The 23,415-nt window shown below is 37.6% G+C and overlaps 1 protein-coding gene across 10 annotated transcripts in view; it reads right to left on the reverse strand.

The window, feature by feature from the left end:
• The window catches only part of LRRC4C (leucine rich repeat containing 4C), a 1,215,963-nt gene that overhangs the window by 191,851 nt on the left and 1,000,697 nt on the right, over window positions 1–23,415 (reverse strand). For 7 of the 10 annotated variants that reach the window (XM_082410489.1, XM_082410488.1, XM_082410492.1 and 4 more), the window contains 2 exons: window positions 5,748–5,844; window positions 1,119–4,887 (listed from right to left, as the gene is read on the reverse strand). The gene's annotated coding sequence lies outside the window, so the exon portion shown is untranslated. The remainder of the gene's footprint in view (window positions 1–1,118; window positions 4,888–5,747; window positions 5,845–23,415) is intronic. The other 3 variants (XM_082410479.1, XM_082410493.1, XM_082410491.1) reach the window with 2 other exon arrangements.

Genomic DNA, 23,415 nt, shown 5'->3' on the forward strand with positions numbered 1-23,415 from the left:
CAATGCTATATGCTTTGGACAACTTTCCTTTAAAGCTATGGAAGTCTTTCATATCTTGTTATTTATCATCGATGTATTCCTTAGGTTAGGGCAGACGAAGAAAACTAACGATGAGTCATGTGGTTCTAAGCCACAAATTCCCCTCTTTTGTTATTTAAAAAAAAAAAAAAGAATATCTGAAAAATCCAAAGTCAGAGTCCTGTGGGTCTCTTGCTTTGTTATATCTGATGTCAGACTTTGTTAATGATTACTGTTACTTCAAACAACTGTCATCAGAAATAAACATTATAATGTGTTCTCTTCTAAAGAGTCAGAAGAGCTACCAGAGTTTAAGAAGATTTGAATCATACTGCCTAGATTTTAATCCCACAGCCACCTCCTTTCTATTTGAATGACCTTGAAGTTACTTCTCTTCCCCTCAGTGTCTTTATCTTTGACATGAAGGTTGAAAGGGTGCTTGAGGATTCATTGAGATAATTCCTGTGAAGAGGCTTAGTTCCAGTAATATGCATAGGAAGTCCTTCCTCCATTACTGCTACCAGCCATTATTTTTATGACAATAGTAACGATAAAATAAGAGGTTACCATTCAAAATCTCTTAACAGAGAAATTCCTAACCTTTCATGGCACCAACACAGATCCATCCAAGAATGCTAAGTGGAAAGCGATTTCCAGGGAACTTGGATCTACTGGGCTGCTCCCGTCTTAGCCATAAGTGCAAAGGACACTTTCTTTACCTCAGGGTTACTAACTACTCCATGAATGCGGTATGGTGGTGGTTCTCATTGACAAAAAATGTTGCCTGCCATTTCAGTAAACAATGAATGTTGCCCTCCATCAAGCCATCAGCCACTGCAACTTCCCCCAGTGGTGAATCCTGAGGGGAATTCAGGATGGAGAAAACAGAATACTGGCCCTAGGTAGTTAAAATGCATATGAAAGGAATAATTTTGATGAGCCCAGACTCTTGGATCTTCCTATACATAGAAAAACACTAAGATTATTAACTTGAGATATCTGTTTTTTGTGATTAGCAGTAATCTCTGGATGACCAACTACATGTTTTCTGGTTTTGTTTTTTCAGCAACATCTCCTATATATCCTGGCTTCTCCCTTACCTCTTTTGAAGAGCTCCTCAGAGCTATCGGAGAGGCTGATTCCTGGGCTATAGTCCTCAGTAAGTTCCTGGAATAAAAACATAATTCTCAACTTTTAGATTGTTCATTTTTTTAGTGGACATTCCAATATTCTAGAAGGGGCAGTGTCAGCAATTTGGATGAAAGAAAAGGGGGCTTAGCTTGAAGGGCATTTACTTGAGAATTTAGTTGTTTCCAAAGATTTGATAGTGGTTATACAAGAGCTCAAGTTCTCCCAAGCAACACGTTGGCATCTTCCTGAGCAGGCACCCTTTCTTTTGCACTTTACAGGCTTTCAGGGTCGTGAATCTGTCATTCTTGTCACTGCCACTCCAGTACTCTTTTCACTGAGAACCGAATATGTACCACACCAGAAGTAATCTTGGCTTTACCCTGTTACTGAGCAGCGCATATTATTGCCTTCCCCTTTCAATCATCCTCAATGTCTCTTTTCAATCCCTAGCCCTGGGAATGATATCTCACATTCTTGTTCTTTAGTCCTATTTGTAAATGACCAACTGGTTTTGTTTGAAGTCCCCCTCCCCCATGCTTTTTACCCTATTGCTAGTGGCCATAGCCCCTCAATTCTATGACTTACAGCAACAGGCAAGAGACATCATCACTTATAAACTAGGACAATTGGAGTCACAGCTCAGCCCCATTCCCAGGAAAACATGATAGGTCCACAGATTCATCTCCTTTCAAGGCCTCCTTCTGGAGTGAAAATAATATGGATTATAAAGAGGTAGTATGTGTGTATATCTTTTCATGGAGGTAGAGGGTCTTCTCTTACCCTTTGAAGAACTTTTCCCTTAGTTTGCAATTTATTTTTTTCTCTCAATTTGTATACTCACATGCCTATTTATTTCTATTAAAAAAAGAATATACAAAAAGAATAAGCTATAACCCTATTATTCAGATATTTTTCTATACATATAAAATATATAATATATATGTAACATATAATTATTGATATCATATTTGCATAAATTACTGTAATCAGATTTTTAAAATTAATAATGTATTGTGAACATATTCTCATGTCTATATATTCAGAGCAGCAGCTTCACTACTAATGACTGTATAGTGGTTTATTATATCAACAGGCCATATTATAAGAAATCTTTTGTTTTCAGGTATTTAGGTTGTTTCTAATATATTGCAACTGTTTACAATGCTCCAATGCTTATGCATGTACATATATCTATATTCATTTGTTTACTGATTTCTTTAAGATAAATCTTAGAAAAGAAAACGTTAGGTCAGAGGCAGGCACATTTTAAAGACTTTTGATAACATGCCATGTTAGTCTCCAGAAAGTTTTATCAAGTTACACTCTCAACATCCATTTATAAAAACACTATTTCTCTATACTCTTGTCATTACTGAGTGTTTTAATTCAGTTTTTAATTTAAAGATCTAGGAGGAGGCATCCCAAAGGGCTTGCGATCTCCCTGAATAGGGCTACATCAGATTTATGGTGTAAAGATTTGTTAACGAGGGCGCGAGTCATGGGAATGTGGGCATGCTTTTTCTATTACCATGAACTCTATGAATCAGCTCTAATAACTATTTCAGCCACTACCAATACTGCCACATTTCAGAGACAACTTAAACTGGAAAAAGCTATGTATTTTTTATCAAAAAATTCCCATGGATGTGATAATAGCAAATATCCTTTTAGTTCTCTTTAGACTGGGGCAATAATATTTGTTCCACTTGAAATTACATATCTCATTTTAGACATTGGGGGATCTAATTTATAGATAGGTTTCCAGGAATAAGTGGAACTCTATTTGTTCCTAAATAAAAATGTCAGTCATCAAGGAACAGCCACTGAAATTTACCCATGTAGATGTCTACTCTTTGTATATGAATCACAAACCTGACAAGGCTATTTGGAACTTTACTTGTTCCAATCTGTTGCACTGTTCATTTAACCACCTTCCAGAAGACAATAATTCTCAGTCTTTCTATTAGCAAGGAGAAGTCAGAAATAAGTGCTGGTAGGCCAATTCCTATCAGGATAACATTTCCAAATGGGACAAAAATCTGCATGCCAGAGTTTATACACAATAGATAGGGAAGAGCTGTGATAGTTAATAAAGGAATGGTTGTATGCTCTGACCTCCCCTAAGATTTTAATATGTTTTTGCAGAAGGTTCTTGGAAAATTTCCCTGAATATCCAAGCATTCCTACAGAACCTACTATCCATTCATTTTACTAACTGATTCAAAATATGATTAGATACTTCATAAATCTCAAGACAAAATTAAAATTAGAATGCTCCCACTATGATTTGATTTTATTATGCTGTGATTTATTGGTGCACAGGAACCAGATAGCCTTGAACTTCTGAGATAAATTCTTTAGGATAGATCTATCAGGGATGGATAATAGCTTTCTCTTAAGTTACCTGTGTTTTTTTTGTTTTATGTTTTTTCATTTTGGTTTCCTAATGCTATGCTAAAAGAATAATGTTATAAAGGCTTTGAGGATATGGAAAAAGGGGCGATAACTGATATGGACTCATTTAAAAACAGATGGTTAAACATGTATATTTTGGAAAATTGTCTAATATATTTAAAATTAATCTAATTATTCATTCAATCATTTTTTTCAACATATTTATTTATTTTTACTAAATATCAGCAGTGAGCACATCTTTGGTTGAACTTAATCTGGAGGAATGCTGAGGTCTTAAATTAGGGTTCTAAATTAGGATTTGCATTTGTTTCTTTCTGGAGCAGGAAGCCCTACTAACCTAGAACCACTTTATCCCTCCCCTCTTTAAGGTTTTTGCTTTATGAAAGATTTTTAGGTTTGGCTCCCCCAGTGAATTTCCAGTCTTTTTATATCCTTACTGGTCCTCTTCTCTCTTTCAGCAAAAGATTTTTCATTTTGAGGGACTAGTTGATTTCATACTTTCAAGCTTACATAAACCTTGCAGAAATACAACTTTTGAGTGTCAAAATTAAAAGGTTGATCAATCTAGTAGTCCCTTGACATTCTTTAAGGATATACCCAAGAGACATTTGCCAATAATTAACTTTCTAAATGTCACTGTAGTACATACATTTTTGTAGATCACCCATGTCAATAGGTGATACACCCTTTATGCTACAAGGTGCTGTGGATTAAATAATATTAAATATAGACTCCTTCATCCTGATGCTAGCCCTATCTCATTTTTGATGATTAATTATTCTCCATGATATGTATTCGTGGTGGAGTGGCAAATCCAGATGACTGCTGTTCCATCATAGAAGATAAAACTTTCCAATCCATTGCATGTTTTCTTTTGCTACTCCAGTATAACCAAGGGGAGGGCAAATCTGACCAAACTGCATGGCCAAAATAAAACTTTTTCTTGCATGATCTTGAATCTCAGATGAAGAAATATCAATATGAAAGGAATATGGTTCATTCATTCTAGAGGCACCAACCAGTTGAAAATATTAAGTGGGTGCTGCTACCAAGACATTCTACAGATGCTTGGCTTGGTTCATAGTCCTATACCAAGTCTATTATTTTACTTTTCTTCAAGCTTATGATTGTTTCTCTATACTTTCAATAAGTTCCCTTTCCTTGGTTTTATGTTTACCAACAAATAAATCCAGGAGACACAGATGATATAAATTACAATTACAATTCCCATTGAGACAAGTCCACTGAAAAGTCAGCTAAGCTCACTTACCTGGATAAACTGTTCCCTCCACACCCTCTTTACAGAATAATTTAATAGTATGCCTGAAAAATTAAAAATTACTATATGTAATGGGCTTTTTAAAAACAGTAAAGACCACAAATGCCAGCAGTCTATCATATAGCCATATGCTCTGTGACAATACAGACAACATGCCCATTGTGATTCTAATAATACATGATGTCTAACAGGCAGTTGGCAAAAATTCTGCTTAGAATCTGGCTTGCTTCTTTAAGCAGGAGAAATCACAGTGCTGTGGCTGCCTCCATCACTCAGGAGGGGTTCTCTTAGTGTGCTACCAGGTTAACAAAATCCTCATGCAAACTGTAAAGAGCCCTTCCTCTTCTTGGCAGGACTCTCCTATTCTTCAATGGTATTTGGGAAGAATACTTATTCCTTATTTCTATTTTATTTCTCCATTTGAAAAAAATTCCATTATGTTAGCTATTCTGGCTTCTCTGTACTTGCCTTACTCTCTCCTTTCCTTGGTCATTAGAGTTGCTTATGTGATTGGTGAACTGGGGAGCAAGACTTTGTCGGTTACAGTTTAACCTATTCTCTTCACTTTCAGCTTTAGGGCTGGGTATTTACAGGAAGAAGAATTCACACCTGCTATCCACACTGGAAATTTTATGGGACAGCCTGCCATGTCGAGAGAGCCTGCAGTTGCCTAGCACTTCCTGGAACTGGATGGGTAAATCTATCTAGTGCTGGAGTTAAATGTTAGGAAGCTTACATGCTGAAACAACATTTTCAGATATTAACTGCATCATTTATAAAAAGGGGAATCTGGCTTTCCATTTTCTACTCTTTTGACTTATAGAACATCACTTTTGTTCTGAACTTTGTAAGCTAGAATGGAAGCCACAAGAAAACAGGTTAGTGGTACTTGGAACTTACTTACCTTATCAGAATTTCTCAACAGGTCCTGATCTTCCCAAGAAAATCCAAAGAGGTTAGAGAAGTGTTCTGGATTTCTGTAGATAACGTTTCTTTTATACCTGGAGGAAGACAACACAAATATCATATCTTTAAATCATACTATACAATTGAGAACAAATTTAGTGTTAGATATTCCAGCCTGTCACACTCCTCCAAGAGAATTTAGTCATTCATTTTTCTAATACAGATAGACAGACAGACATAGATATAAACATTGGCATAGATGTAAAGATAGAGATACAGATATTTACTTTAGTTTACCCATTTCTAAATTTGCTAATCTTTCTTTCCTTTGTCAATGGTCAGTGCACTGTATTACTGAAGTGTGTCATGTGTCATACACACTTCATTGGAGAAGCTTGGGAGACTTCTTACTTTTACCTCATCCCTCTGTCATAAGTTGAAAACAATAGAGATAATTATCAGTTTATTCTAACCCTAATAGCCAAATGGACATTAAAAAAACTAGAAAACATACACTGTAATTAACAGATTTCTCAGTTTGATATAGCAATAAAGAAAATAAGTAAATATGGGCATTGGACTAAGAATCAGAACTAGATTCAATTCATAACCCTACCATAATTAGGTAGGCAATTTTGGACAAGTATCTAAACTTCTCCAAGTCTTAATCTCTCCACATATAAAATTAAGAGCTTTGTGCAGAATTTCCTCCAAGTCCCCTTCCATCTTTCAAATTCTGTGATAATTTTCCTTCTGAGGATGTGGTGTGATATAGGTAGAATTGTCAGGAGGAATTTATGGTAGCAAAATCCTCATGTTTAGATTAATCTTGAATTTTTGTAAATTTATTCTAGGTACTCAGTTACTGGCTTCTATCTCTGCTGGGAAATTAGTTACTTGTAGGTAAATGATATTAGATTGACTGTAATCAATTTCAGGTTTTTCTAGTGAATAAATCAACTGTGTATCTCATGGACTTCAGTAAAATTGGATTTTTAATTCACAGGATTCATAACAATTTGGGGCCAGTGGCTCAGCTGTCTATCTTCCTGCTATGCTAATGTTGAGAGGAAGACGTTGGAATTCTATAGAAACTGGAGAACTAGAGGCTATTTGTAAGATAGCTTACAGAATTTGACATTATATCATGACTTTTTCTCCCCGTCAGATATCTTCCAAGGGAAAAATATTTCTGGTTGAAGTATTCATATCTAATTGTTATTTCATATATCATTGACCTGCAAAAACAATAATAATTCCTAAAATTGAGAATTGAGTGATAACTACAATTACTGTTTACAAAGATAATTTTAAAACTAACCCATGAACTTTTTTTGTTGTTGTTAGTAAGTAATGGAGATTAATTTAAGCCTGTATTACATATCCGGTGCTGGAATAAACTCTCTACATTATTTTACAGATTAAGCCTTATAACTACCCTATTAAAATTTTGAATTATGATTCTCGTTTTACAGGTGAAGAAACTGAGGCATGAGTCAACTCCCCAAAGAGAGATAATAAGTGGTGAAGTTCGCAGGTTTGTGTGATCCCAGAGCCTATAGTCCTTACTACGATATATACCCTGGCCCTACAGAGCTTGTTGGCTACACCTAGGCCAGTAAGTATTCAATTTCTATAGGTTCTCTCAGTCCTTTATTATCTGAGCCTCTGAATGCATTGGTTGATATTTTTCTTTTGATATATGAAGGTCTTGTCTGATTTCTCTCCAGGACTATGGTTTTTGTATTTCATTTCTGTGTTCAGGGGAACAAAATGCTGCTTTTTCCATCTTCTAGCCTGAGTTTTCTGCCTGGTATTTAGCATGTTTCAAAGAAATGTGTGCATATCAGGATGCTTACTTTGTATGCATGTGAGTACAGAGAAGTGAGGTAGATGGGGTTGCCTGCAGGTGCAGAGGCATCGGATGTGAAGAAGCACTGTAGTGGGTGGTTGTGAAGATAAGAACCAAGCAGAGAGTTTGTTGATCAGAACAAAGTGAATCATATCATTACACAGACTCACAGAATGTGGGGCTGGAAGAGGCCTCACTAACCAATTAGTTCAAATTTCATAGTGTATAGGTGAAGGAAATAAGATACAAGGTGTTCAGGAACTAAGAACCAGGTTTCTGGATTTCATCCATCCACCCAACGTCTCAATAGTAACACCAAATCCTTAATTACATGTTTATATGCATCTCTTCAAAAAGAAATTTTCTACTCTAGGTCTGCATGTATCAATCACACTGTGTGATGTAAGACCCAGAGAGCATAATGCTTACGAAAAAGACCTTGAGGTCGGACCAACCTGTGTCCTAGGGCCAGCAACATCCCTTTCTGCTTGTGGAACTTTAGGAAAGTGACTTAATCTCTTTATGGGACAGTTTCCTTATCTGTAAAATAGGGTAATGAGAGAAGACTCCTCTCTGTGCTGTTTTGGGGATTAAGTGAGAAATTGTTTTAAAAGACTTTGCATTAGGATCTGGCACAGAGTAAGGAAACATATACAAAAATTACCAGATATCATCTCCATCATCATTATCATCAGAAGCATTAGCATTATTTCTCTTATGTAATGTCTTAAGACATCCTTTGAAAAATGTGTTTTCCTTTTAAATAAGGAAATATAAATCCCAATGAAAGAGATTCTAGATGAAGAACTAACGAAACAGACTGAAATCACCAGCATGGTCCCAGAGACTTTAGGTTTCTCATCAGTGAAATGGAAAAGACACTGATCTACATATATATTTGAAATCACATATGCAATACTCTGAAAGAATACATTCAGAATTTGATCTTTTGCTGAGAACTGTCCAAATCAGTGGCACTCAAAGCCAGAAGTTCTCATAGCTTCTCATAGCTTCTCATAGCTTCTCATAACTAGGCCTCATAACTAAAACAAATGATTTTACACAACAAAACAAGAGAGAAAAAGAGAGAAAGCCTCATTTTTTTTTCTTAATCATAAGTTGGTGTGAAGAGATGTCCATTTGGATTCTGCTTCTAGAGAGCTCAGTTATGCGGTATTCATAAAAAGTAGTTCCAAATCAATACAACATGTTTTAAATTTACATTAACATTTAAATTAATGAGAAGCTTAATGTGAATTATGGCACTTTAGCTGTTTAGGACTATGTTCCTTCTTGCCAACTTGGAACAGGGTCTATTGACTCACCTTCTTAGTCTCATAAACAGCCTCCAGACTTTATGTGTTTTCAGTGCCAGAGGACTTTCAGGCTGGTGAAAGCTGCCATATTGACATCACCAGGGATTGAAGTTGGCCCTCTCCAACTAAAGATGTAAAATGCTTCCAGCAACTACACACACTTTCCCTTAAGGTCAGATTGCCATACATGGTTGTCAACCCTGGGAATTCTCTAAGATCAGAGCTTACTCCACATCCTCTGGTCACCATTCATTTATCTAACAAATTTTTCTAGAGCACCAACTATGGACATAGAACTGTGCTAAAACAACACAGATTCTACTTCAAGGAATTCATCCTCTGTTGAACGATACAGCACATATATACATATATAAACAATTCTAGAATAATATGACATCTTCTATGATAAAAGAAGGTACATACTGGGTGCAATTAGAGGCACTTGAATTAGATTGGAGGAGAATTAAGAACAGCCTTCTGAAGAAATAAGGCTTGAAAGACAAGGAAGAAGTAGACGATCAAAGAAGAGCAGAAACTCTCACCACTCAAGAGTGGACAGCTCTGAGTGGCTTTGCTTCAATGAACAATAAGTTCTGAATGATTAGAGTGAGAGGTGGGGAAAATGTGTTTGTGTGTGTTTGTGTATGTGTATATACACATACACACAAAGTGTGGGCATAAGAAATTAACATGCATTGTTAGGCAGGGACAAGTTCATGAGAGATCTCACATGCCACACTTAGAAGTTTGGACACAATCCTTAAAATGATACAAATGCCGATGGTCTGTTGTATTTTTGTCTATTTTAATAAACTTATAGAGAAGTTTCAAGTTCACAGCAAAATTGAACAAAAAGTACAGAGTTCCCATATATCTCCTATCCCCACACATGCAAAACCTCCCACACTATGGACATCCCACACCACAGTGATACATTTTTTACAATTAATGACCCTACATTGACTCACCATTATCACCCAAAATTTATGGTTTGCATGAGTTCAGTCTTGTTATTGTATATTTTATGGGTTTGGACAAAAGTATAATGACATGTATCCACCATTATAGTACCATACAGAGTAGTTTAACTGCCCTAAAAATCTTCTGTGCTTCACGTATTCATCTCTCCCCTCTCTCCCCACAACCCGGGGCAACGAATGATTTTTTTAATTGTCTCCATAGTTTTGACTTTTCCAGAATGTCATATAGTTGGAATTGTATAGTATGTAGCCTTTTCAGATTGGCTTCTTTCACTTAATAGTATGCACTAAGATTCCTCCATGTTGTCTTTTTGATGGCTTGATAGCTCATTTCTTTTTAGTACTGAATAATATTCCATTGTCTGGATATACAACAGTTTATTTATCCATTTACGTACTGAAGGACATATTGCTTGCTTCCAAGTTTTGGCAATTATGAATAAATCTGCTATAAACATCTGTGTGCAGGTGTTTGTGTGGACATAAGTTTTCAACTCTTTTGGGTAAATACCAAGAAGCACAATTGCTGGATAGTATGATAAGAGTATAGTTAGTTTTGTAAGAAATCATCAAACTGTCTTCCAAGGTGGCTGTACCATTTTGCATTCCCACCAGCAGTGAATGAGAGTTCCTGTTGCTCCACATCTTCACCAGCATTTGGTATGGTCAATGTTTTCAATTTTGGCCATTCTGATAGGTGTGTAGTGTGGCATGTTGTCATTGTTTTAATTTACATTGCCCTAATGACATAGGATAAGGAGCATCATTTCACATGTGTATTTGTTATCTGTATATCTTCCTTGGTGAGGTGTCTGTTCAGGTCTTTGTCCTGTTTTTTTAATGGGGTTGTTTTCTTATTGTTGAGTTTTACAAGTTCTTTGTGTATTTCGGATAACAGTCGATTATCAGATGTATCTTTTGCAAACATTTTCTCCCATTCCTCTCATTCTCTTGACAGTGTCTTTCACAGAGCAGAAATTTTTAATTTGAATAAAGTTCAACCTATCAGTTATTTCTTTCATGGATCATACCTTTGGTGGCTTGACAAAAAAGTCATTGCTGTATCCAATGTCATCTGGGATTTCTTGTCTGTTATCTTCTAGGAGTTTTATAATTTTCCATTTTACATTTGTGAAGGGTGTAAGGGCGTAAGGTCTGTGTCTAGATTCTCTTTTTTTTTTTTGTATGTGGATGTCTAGTTGTTCCAACACCATTCCAGAGATAGCTACCAAAACTTTTTTTGTTTTCAAGCTCTTGGTCAACACCACATGGTCAGCTAATAATCATAATTATTAGAAACTAGTAAACTGGTATTGTATTTATTGGCAAATAAATGTCTTGATACTTGGCATTAAAATAATGGAAATGGGCCTCTACTGGTGAAATTAAAGGTATTCATGATATGTGGGTTGACTTACATATTTTGGGGACACTCCTCATTTTTATATTAACACAGTTTAAGAATCAAGTGAGGCATGAAGCTTATATCCTTATGTTATGAAAGATACCTGAGGCTTGATGCATAAATTTTTCTCTGCCCAGCCATGAGTTAGAAGAATATTTCATTGGCTGATCCAAATAAAACAATATACAAATTCTGCCTTTGGAATGCTGTATGCTGAAAGGTGGCATTCAGAGCATCTAAAAGAACAAAAGACGGAACTTTGTTGCATTTTCAGAACTATTTTTTGATTACTCACCAATGCAAGCATGTATGTCCAAAAAACGTATGTGTTCTTGGCAAAATCAGGTCAGCAACTTTGCTTTGCTATGACCTAGTAATGAGAGTATAGCTAATTCTTATTCAGCTCAGGCTTCTTTGCCTGTTACTATCTACCAGAAAGAGTCTAGTGCCTACATGTTGTGCAGGACCAAAGCATCTTAGATCAATTTGCAACACTTAACATGTCCAAGGAGCAAACAGGAAACTGCTGCATCCTGAGTGTGATAAGAAAGATACTGTTAGAAATAGACATTGGAAGTGAGAGTAGCATGACATATATACACTACCGAATGTAAATTAGTTAGCTAGTGGGAAGCAGCAGCATAGCACAGGAAGATCAGCTCAGTGCTTTACGATGACCTAGAGGGGTGGGATGAGGAGGATGGGAGGAATATTCAGGAGGGAGGGGATATGGGGACATATGTATGCATATGGCTGATTCACTTTGTTGTACAACAGAAACTAACACAGTATTGTGAAGCATTTATACTCTAATAAAGATCTATTTAAAAAAAAGAAAAAGAAATAGACATTGAAGAGGTAGACAAGAAGAAAAAATGCCAGGACTTTTAGCTCCTGATAATATTTTTGGATTGAATTCTCAGTGTAATAGGAATCATGTAAGATATAAGAAGAGAGTGCCTCTGATCTGCTTTATATTTTTTAAAGATGATATTAACCAATGTGTAGAAAATAGATTGCAATGGTAATATTGGGTTCAGGGAGGAAAGTTGAGGAATACTTCAGAAGTCCAGACAAGAGTAATAAAGTCTCAGACACAGTGATAGAAATGGATGTGAGAAATGTGGATGGACTTTGAGACATTTTTTTGGGAAAAAATCTCAGTGGGATTTGCTTGTTGATTGGAAGTGAAAAATAGGACAAGGAAAGACTCCTAGGTTTGGGGCAGCTGGTGGGAAATCTTCAGTGCTGAATATGGCTACCGGAGAAGGTATGTGCTGGAGGGTTGAGGTTCATGCTTACTGCTAAGGGGTGTCTCTAGCAATGGCAGAGGGAGACATATCATAAGCCTTCTGTTGACTTCCCCATGGATCCATGCAGAAAGTCACTGATTCCCACCACAGGGCTTTCAACACAGACTACCTGTGGAGGGCACTTGCCAGTGGGGTCATGTGAGATGTCTTGTTCACACTGGAAGCCCTCTTTTTTCAAGTCTAAGTAGAAAGGACCAAATGGGAAGTGTCAGTGTTTCAGATTTATTTCAAATTCATTGAGCCTTAGTGTTTCGTTGTAGAAAATGAATGACCAAGAAGAAGGTGTCTATCTTTATCTACCATCATTAAGAAGATAATATTCATCAAAAGCTATAGCGCTTCAACATTATTCTTGGCTCTTAGTTCAGTGCATGAATATGTTTTCATAGTGATTGATTTAGTCAGTTAGTCATTCCATCTGTCAGTCTATTGGTCAGAGGTTTGCTTAATAAACATTTCCCATAAATTAGCCATGCACTGGCTAAGTACTGGAGATGAGTCTTATATAACTCTTCTTTGGTCTCTATATCTCCTAGATATTTAGCCTGTTAAGCACCAACAAAAGATCTCAAATTTATTTATATATTTATTTTTAAATTTTTATTTTTAAATTTTTATTGGAGTATAGTTGATTTAGATTTTTTAAAAAAATTTTTATTGGAGTACAGTTGATTTACAATGTTGTATTAGTTTTAGGTATACAGCAAAGTGAATCTGTTATACATGTACATATATCCACTCTTTCTTAGATTCTTTTCCCATATAGGCCATTACAGAGTATTGAGTAGAGTTCCCTGTGCTATACAGTAGGTCGTTATTAGTTATCTGTTTTATATATAGTAGTGTGTATATGTCAACCTCAATCTCCAAATTTATCCCCCCTTAACCCTTGGTAACCATACCGTTTGTTTTCTACATCTGTAACTTTATTTCTGTTTTGTAGATAAGTTCATTTGTACCCCCATTTTTTTTTTTAGATTCCACATATAAGTGATATCATATGATATTTGTCTTTCTCATTACTCAGCCAAAAAAAAACAAAAAAACAAAAAGAACGAAATAATGTCATTTGCAGCAACATGGATGGACCTAGAGATTGCCAAACTGACTGAAGTAAGTCAGACAGAGAAAGTCAAATGCAATTTAGAAAATTGACTTCACTGCACTCTATATTGACTCTGGTACTATTGTAAAAATTAAGGATCAAACAAACAATAAAATTGATTGCTTTTATATTTGATTTATGAAATCTCTACATCCTTTAGAAAATCAGATTTTATTTTTATTTTAGACTTCCAATTTCTAATTGTGGATGTATTTGAGATTCTTTTTTTTAAGGAATGGGATCAATATATACATATATATAATTTCATGATCTTTATAAATGTTAATAGGTATGTAATGTAGATACTAATTAGATTTATACACAAGCCTACTCAAACTGAAATATTTGTATGTATATTTTAAAATAATTTTGTTTGCATAGGGAGAACTAAAATGAAAACATTTACACCCAAACTTGATATTATACTGTGCTTTTCCATGGCCTGTATAGCTTTGAATAGAGACCTTTCAACATTTTGTCACAGTATTTCATCTAAAGTGAAGTTAATACTATGAAGCCACTTTAAACTATTCTTATTTAACATGAGAATCAGGAGGCTGGTGTCCAGGAAGTTTTCTAGGCTCTTTGGTTTTTAATCTCAAAATAACAGAGCATATCATTACTATTATCTGTAGTAAAAAGGTTAAGAAAGCAAGAGGTGAATTGCCAAAGGAATACATTCACATCATTATCAGTTCAGCGATACAAGAAGTCAACATGTTGTAATTTTTTTTCATAGTTTTCTTTAGTTATTGGAGACAACTAAAGTGGTTGACAAGTTACATGTATTTATGAAATCATGTAATCACATTTTCTCTTGTACTTCTCTAAGGCAGGCAATAAGAGTCAACTACTGAGATAACTCTTATTGGATCAACATTTAACAACTGAGGTACAGGACATTTCCTGAGGGTTGATGACCAGGTTGAAAAAAAATTGGTAACCTCAGGAATTCCCGAGTGGTATCACTTTTTAGTTTATTTTTGCCTCAGAGATTAATAATCATGATGATTATTTCTGCCATAATTTAAAAATAGGAGAGAACTTATATCTATTCAAATATGGACTATTTTATGGTTTCAGGGCTGTCAACTGAAGCCATGTCACATGAGCCATGCTCAAAGGCTATAAGGGTATGGAGTCTGAAGAAAGCAAATAGACTTGGAGGACACTGGCCAGGAATCTGGGTCCCTGCATTGTTCTGGGAAAATGCAATGAAAACTGTTTGGTGTGCCTCAAGGCATAGAATAAGAACTCAATGTGGTAATGACAGGAAATGCAATTTCAGCTCAGTGTAAAATTAAGTGTCTAAGCCATCAAAGCTATCCAAGGGTAGAACAGACTGCCTTTGAAGGTAGTGAGTTTATTGTCATTTGCGTATTCAAGTGTAGGCTGTACAGCCACTTGGTAATTACTTTCTTACTTAATATAGTGTCATTCTCTGAATCCAATGAGTTATGCCAGTTTGGTATTAACTTAATGAAGAAGAGGCAGTTGAATTATGAACATATATGAATTGCAGTTGCTTGTGTGGTAGAGTTTGAGATGGAATTAGTAGCATCTGCCTAAGTGCCATAACATATAAATGAACACGGGAGAAGCAGTTTTTCTGATGGAGCTTTCTCTACCTACGTGGCCTTTAAAAATCAAATACACTTGAGCAGTGTATTAGTTTCCTAGGACTGCAATAACAAAGTACCATAAATGGAGTGGCTTTAAACAACAGAAATTTAGTCTCTTACAGTTCTGGAAGCCAGAAGTTCAAAATCAGATGTGAGGGTGACATGACATAAGCAAAATGGCAATGAGATGTCCCTTGGACATATTCTCCCCTTAGCAACAATGATTTGGTATCCATCCACAGACAAAAGTGCCTTCATGGGAGCTCTGGGATTCAGGAGGAGATTGGGAAATCCTAGTGAAGTCCAAGACCAAAGAGAGCCAGTCAGGCTTGCAAGAAGGCAGCTGACTCACTGACCGTGGTCTTGGCTACAGAAACATAAATATCTCTGGACCCCTGAGAACTTGGCTATAGCCCCTTTTGGCTTTGGATCTGTCACCAACACCATACACCAAGAGACCTGGGAAAAGTCACATCCACCCATGCAGCAGGAAATAGATATATGGACATTGGTTCAAGCCATGGACCCTGAAGTGTCCTGTGAACCAACTTCAGACCATCTTGCCCACAGTCTGTGAGTCTCTGGAGGAGGGCCCACCAAATTCAGTCAGACTGTAGACTGAAAGTGCCCTGTAACTGGGCTCCAGCATGTCCCAGCCACAGTCTGTGAGCATTCTTGCTGGCATAGGGACCCTGCAGGAAACACTCCTGTCTTCAACTACAGAGATCCTGAATGGGCCTTATACTAGGCATCAGCCCCTGCTGAGCTGCAGCCTCATGAACTGGAGAGTGGACACAGGAATCAGGCAAGAGAACCTCCTATCTGCACCCACAGAAATCCTGAAAGGTCCCTATATGCTGATCCAGCTTCCTCAGGGCCACAGTCAGCCAGTCTGGCAGCAGGAGTCATTCCCATCTGTGCTCCTGGAGAGCCCTGGTCCTATACTCAGCTTCAACTCCTCCTGCCGTTGTCAGAGACCAGTCCAGTTTGCCTAGAGACCTGGCTCAAGACATTACAACTGCCACTACTTAAATATAAAGGATTCTAAGAGGACACTATGAACAATTATAAGCCAAAAAATTGGATAACCTAGAATCAATGGATAAATTCCTAGAAACGTACAACCTACCAAGACTGAATCACAAAGAAATAGAAAATTTGAACAGATCAATAAGGATTAAGGACATTGAAGCAGTCATCAAAAAACCTCTCAACAAAGAGAAGCCCAGGATGAAATGGCTCTACTGGTGAATTCCACCAAACATTTAAAGGAGAATTAATGTCAATCCTTCTCAGACATGTCTAAACAATTGAAGGGGAGGGAACACTTCCAAAATCATTTTGTATAGCCAGTATTACCCTGATATCAAAGCCAGATAAAGACACTACAAGAAAATAAAACTACAGGCTAATATCCTTGATGAATATAGACATAAAAATTCTCAAAATAATTCTAGCAAACTGAATTCAATATGATCAGATGGAATTTATTTCTGAAATGCAAGGATGGTTCAACATACACAAATCAATTCACATGATACACCACATTAATATAATGAGGATAAAAATCATATAGCCCTCTCAATACATGCAGAAAAAAGTGTTTGATAAGATTCAATTCCCTTTCATGATAAAAGTTCTCAACAAATTGGGTATAGAAAAAACATACCTCAATATAATAAAGGTCATATATGGGAAACCCACAACTAGCATCATATTCAATGATGAAAAGCTTAAAGATTTTCTTCTAAGATCAGGAACAAGACAAGGGTGCCCACTATCACCACTCTTATTCAACATTGTATTAGAAGTCCTAGCCAGAGAAATTATGCAAGTAACAGAAACACAAGTCATCCAAATTGGAAAGAAAGAAGTAAAATTGTCTCTGCTTGCAGATGATGTGATTTATGTACAGAAAATGCTAAGAGTTCCACCAAAAAGCTGTTGGAACTAATAAATGAACTTAGTAAAGTTGCAGGATACAAAATCAGCATACAAAAATCAGTTTTGTTTCTATACACTAACAATAAAATATCTAAAAAAGGAATAAAACAATCCCATTTAGAAAGAAAACAGCATCGAAAACAATAAAATACTTAGGAATAAATTCAACCAAATAGTTGAAAGATCTAACTGAAAACTATAAGATATTGATGAAAGAAATTGAAGAAGACACAAATAAATGGAAAGATATCATGCATCCATTGATCAGAATTAGTACTGTTAAAATGTTTCTGCTAGATATATACTAGTATACTAGACGTATACCAGTATACTAGATGTATATAAACTTAAAGCTCTTTATAGATTCAATGTAATCCCTTATCAAAATTTTAATGGTATTTTTCACAGAAATGTTAAAACAAATTAAATTAGTATGGGACCACAAGGACCTCCAATTGCTTTCTCTTTCTTGAGAAAAACGTGGAGTTCCTGATTTCAAAATATACTTCAAAGCTATAGTAATAAAAACAGTATGGTACTGGCATAAAAAGAAATACATAGACTGATGGAAAAGAATAGAAAACCCAAAAATAAACTTAGGCAGATACAGTCAACTAATGTTTGACAAAGAAGCTGTGAATACTCAGGTCAAAGACAGTCTTATTAATAAATATTGTTAATGCTGAATATTTACATGTAAAAAATTGAAATTGGACTCCCATATTACACCAATCACAAATATAACTTGAAGTGGATTAAACACTTAAATGTAAGAACTTAAACCGTAAAACTCCTAGAAGAACACATAGGGGAAAAGTTATTTAACATTGGTCTTGGCAACAATTTTTTGGATATGATACCAAAAGCAAAAGCAATAAAAACAAAAAATTAACAAGTGGGACTACATCAAACTAAAAAAGTTTCTGCACAGCAAAAGAAACAATCAACAGAATGAAGAGGCATCCTACCAAATGGGAGAAAATATTTGCAAACCATATATCAGATAAAGGGTTAATATCTAAAATATATAAAGAACTCATATAACTCAGCAAAAAAACCCCAAACAATCCAATTTAAAAAATGGACCAAGGTATTAAATAGACATTTTTTCAAAGAAGACATACAAATGGCCAAAATGTACATGAAAAGATATTAAATATCTACTAGTCACTAGGGAAATACAAATTAAAAGCACAATGAAATATTATTTCATACCTGTTAGAATGGTTATTTTAAAAAAGACAAGGGATAACAAGTGCTGGTGAGGATGTGGAGTAAAGGGAACACTTGTGCACTGTTTGTGGAATGTAAATTAGTGCAGCCAGTATGGAAAACTGTGGAGGTTCTTCAAAAACTTAAAAATAGAACTACCATATGATTTAGCAATCCCATTTCTGGGTATATATCTGAAGAAAATGAAATCAAGATCTCAAAGAGATATCTGCAACACCCTGTTTGTTATATTCATTGTAGCATTATTTGCAATAGCCAAGATGTGGAAACAACTTGTGTCCACCGATGGATGAATGAATAAAGAAAATGTTGTGTATACATACACAATGGAATAGTATTCAGCAATGAGAAAGAAGGAAATCCTACCATTTGCAACAACATGGCTGGATCCTGAGGACTTTATACTAAATGACATGTCAGGCAGAGAAAGACAGATACTGTATGATCTGACTTATAAGGGGAATCTAAAAAAAGCTCCAAACTCATAGAAACAGGGAGTAGATTGGTGGTTGCCAGGGGCAGGGTGGTGGGGAAAATGGGGAGATATTGGTCAAAGGGTACAAACTTCTAGTTGTAAGATGAATAAGTCTTGAGGATCTAATGTATAGCATGCTGACTATAGTTAACATGTTGTATTACATACCTGAAAGTTTCTAAGAGAGTAGATCTTAAATGTTCTCACCACACACACAGAAAAATTGTAATCATATGAGGTGATAGATGTGTTAACCAACCTTATTTTGGTAATCATTTTGCAATATATACATCTATTAAATCATTACTTTGTACAAAAACTTACACAATGTTGTAAGTCAATTATATCTCAATAATGTTAGAAAAACCAAAATTGAATTTTAGATTAACAATGAATAATTGTTTAGTAAAAGTATGTGTCAAATATATGAACTGTCGGTCTGAAAATCAAATTTAACTGGGGGAAAAAATGATGTGGGCAGGCCCTGCTGCCTTTCAAATTCTACTTGAGAATCTTTCCTGTCTCTTTTAGCTTTTGGTGATTCTAGCTGTTCCTTGGTTGGTAGCAGCATAACTCAAATTTCTGCCTCCATCTTTACATGGTCTTCTTCCTTCTACTGCGTCTCTTCCTTATTTCCAAATTTCCCTCTCTTTATAAAGTCATTGGATTTAGGGCCCACCCTAACTCAGTGTGACTTCATCTTGACGTGATTACATCTGCAAAGTTACTATTTCCAAATAAGGTCACATTCATAGCTATCAGGGGTTAAGAACTCAACATATGTTTTGGGAAAATACAATTCAGCCCACAACAAGCAGTTTTACATCTTTTCATCATCAGCACTTACATGTGAATTAAGGTACCTGACTTTTCCTTTTAATGTTCTCCCTTTCTTGGGTTTCAATTTCCAAAATCCTATCACTTTTACTTTACAGTCTAACAAAACTGAAGCACGTGTATCCTTAAATACATCATTTTCTCTCATATGATTGTTCATGGACTAGAGTGTCCTACTCTGTCCACCTGACAACTCTCTAGTTGTTTTTCAAATTTTAGCACCATCATAACTTTTTTCTATCTACCGGGAAAAATTGAGTGTCCTTCTCCCTTTGTTTTCATCATACCATATACAGATATTTCCATTAAGCCAATTATCAGACCATATCACTAACATTTCCTTATTTTATATATATATATATATATATATATATATATATATATATATACACACATATACATATAATTACAATGTATATTTAATTATAAAATAACCAAGGAAAAAATTGCTTATCTGATGTAATTACTGCAGGCTTCGTGCTCAAGATGGAAAAACCTAACAATATTTGGGCTCACTCTGTTTTAGTATGTCCAGAGAGAATGCCACAGGGGATCCTGTTTCATTTTCTATTGAGAGACACCTATCATGCTTTTAAAAGTTTTTTCATTAAGACTCTTACATGATTTCTAAATATTAAGTTTATACCTACTGGGAACATTTACTTATTACCCAAGACACAGTGCAACATTTCAGTGAAAATTTTAATAATGGTTTCAGAAGATACTGTCAAGAAAAGCATGCCATTGGGTACCATTATCCATAAGGACAGTAGGATAGAGTTTAGGAAAGCATGTTGAGGACATAATAAAATATTTTAAGAGGGGGAGGAGAGAAGATGGCGGAAGAGTAAGACGCGGAGATCACCTTCCTTCCCACAGATACACTAGAAATACATCTACACGTGGAACTGCTCCTACAGAACACCCACTGAACGCTGGCAGAAAACGTCCGACCTCCGAAAAGGCAAGAAACTCCCCCCGTACTTGGGTAGGGCAAAAGAAAAAAGAAATAACAGAGACAAAAGAATAGGGACAGCACCTGCACCAGTGGGAGGGAGCTGTGAAGGAGGAAAGATTTCCACGCACTAGGAAGCCCCTTCACGGGCAGAGACTGCGGGTGGCAGAGAGGGGAAGCTTCGGAGCCACGGAGGAGAGCGCAGCCACAGGGGTGCGGAGGGCAAAGCGGAGAGGTTCCCGCACGGAGGAGCGGTGCCGACCAGCACTCACCAGCCCGAGAGGCTTGTCTGCTCCCCCGCCGGGGCGGGCGGGGCTGGGAGCTGAGGCCCGGGCTTCAGTCTGATCGCAGGGAGAGGACTGGGGTTGGCAGCGTGAACACAGCCTGAAGGGGTTAGTGCACCACAGCTAGCCAGGAGGAAGTCCGGGAAAAAGTCTGCAGCTGCCGAAGAGGCAAGAGACTTTTTCTTCCCTCTTTGTTTCCTGGTGCGCGAGGAGAGGGGATTCAGACCGCCGCCTAAACGAACTCCAGAGGCAGGCGCGAGCCGCGTCGATCAGCGCGAATCCCACAGCAACAGGGGCGCAGAGGGAAAAACGGAGAGACTCCCGCACAGAGGCTCAGCGCCGAGCAGCGCTCACCAGCCCGAGAGGCTTGTCTGCTCCCCCGCCGGGGCGGGCGGGGCTGGGAGCTGAGGCTCGGCTTCCGTCGGATCGCAGGGAGAGGACTGGGGCTGGCGGCGTGAACACAGCCTGAAGGGGTTAGCGCACCACAGCTGGCTGGGAGGGAGACCGGGAAAAGGTCTGCAGCTGCCGAAGAGGCAAGAGACTTTTTCTTGCCTCTTTGTTTCGCTGCGCGCAAGGAGAGGGGATTCAGAGCGCCGCCTAAACGAACTCCAGAGAAGGGCGCGAGCCGCGGCGATCAGCGCAGACCCCAGAGACGGGCGTGAGACGCTGGGGCTGCTGCTGCCGCCTCCAAAAATCCTGTGTGCGAGCACAGGTCACTCTCCACACCGCCCCTCCTGGGAGCCTGTGCAGCCCGCCACTGCCAGGGTCCCGTGATCCGGGGACAACTTCCCCGGGAGAACACACGGTGCACCTCAGGCTGGTGCAACGTCACGCCGGCCTCGGCCGCCGCAGGCTCGCCCCGCCTCCTCTGTACCCCTCCCTCCCCGCGGCCTGAGTGAGCCAGAGCCCCCGAAGCAGCTGCTCCTTTAACCCCATCCTGTCTGGGTGGGGAATAGACACCCTCAGGCGACCTACACGCAGAGGCGGGTCCAAATCCAAAGCTGAACCCCAGGAGCTGTGCAAACAAAGAAGAGAAGGGGAAATCTCTCCCAGCAGCCTCAGAAGCAGCGGATTAAAACTCCACAAACAACTTGATGTGCCTGCATGTGCTGAATACCTGAATAGACAACGAATCATCCCAAATTCAGGAGGTGGACTTTGGGAGCAGGATATATTAATCTCTCCCCTTTTCCTTTTTTTTGTGAGTGTATATGTATATGCTTCTGGGTGAGATTTTGTCTGTATAGGTTTGCTTTACAATAGCTTTATTTTACTTCACTATATTATAGCCTCTTTCTTTCTTTCTTTCTATTTTTTCTCCCTTTTACTCTGAGCCGTGTGGATGAAAGGCTCTTGGTGCTCCAGCCAGGCATCAGGGCTGTGCCTCTGAGGTGGGAGAGCCAACTTCAGGACACTGGTCCACAAGAGACCTCCCAGCTCCACGTAATACCAAACGGCAAAAATCTCTCAGAGATCTCCATCTCAACATCAAGACCCAGCTTCACTCAACGACAAGCAAGCTACAGTGCTGGACACCCTATGCCAAACAACTAGCAAGACAGGAACACAGCCCCATCCGTTAGCAGAGAGGCTGCCTAAAATCATAATAAGGCCACAGACACCCCAAAATACACCACCAGACGTGGACGTGCCCACCAGAAAGACAAGATCCAGCCTCATCCACCAGAACACAGGCACTAATCCCCTCCACCAGGAAGCCTACACAACCCACTGAACCAACCTTAGCCACTGGGGACAGATACCAAAAACAACGGGAACTACGAACCTGCAGCCCGTGAAAAGGAGACCCCAAACACAGTAAGATAAGCAAAATGAGACGACAGAGAAACACACAGCAGATGAAGGAGCAGGGTCAAAACACACCAGACTTAACAAATGAAGAGGAAATAGGTAGTCTACCTGAAAAAGAATTCAGAATAATGATAGTAAGGATGATCCAAAATCTTGGAAATAGAATAGACAAAATGCAAGAAACATTTAACAAGGACATAGAAGAACTAAAGAGGAACCAAGCAATGATGAAAAACACAATAAATGAAATTAAAAATACTCTAGATGGGATCAATAGCAGAATAACTGAGGCAGAAGAAAGGATAAGTGACCTGGAAGATAAAATGGTGGAAATAACTACTACAGAGCAGGATAAAAAAAAAAGAATGAAAAGAACTGAGGACAGTCTCAGAGACCTCTGGGACAACATTAAACGCACCAACATTCGAATTAGACACATATTAATCAAACTGTCAAAAATTAAATATAAGGAAAACATATTAAAGGCAGCAAGGGAAAAACGACAAATAACACACAAGGGAATCCCCATAAGG

Source organism: Balaenoptera physalus (genome assembly GCF_965194825.1).
Source record: "Balaenoptera physalus genome assembly, chromosome: 10".
Lineage (NCBI taxonomy): Eukaryota > Metazoa > Chordata > Mammalia > Artiodactyla > Balaenopteridae > Balaenoptera > Balaenoptera physalus.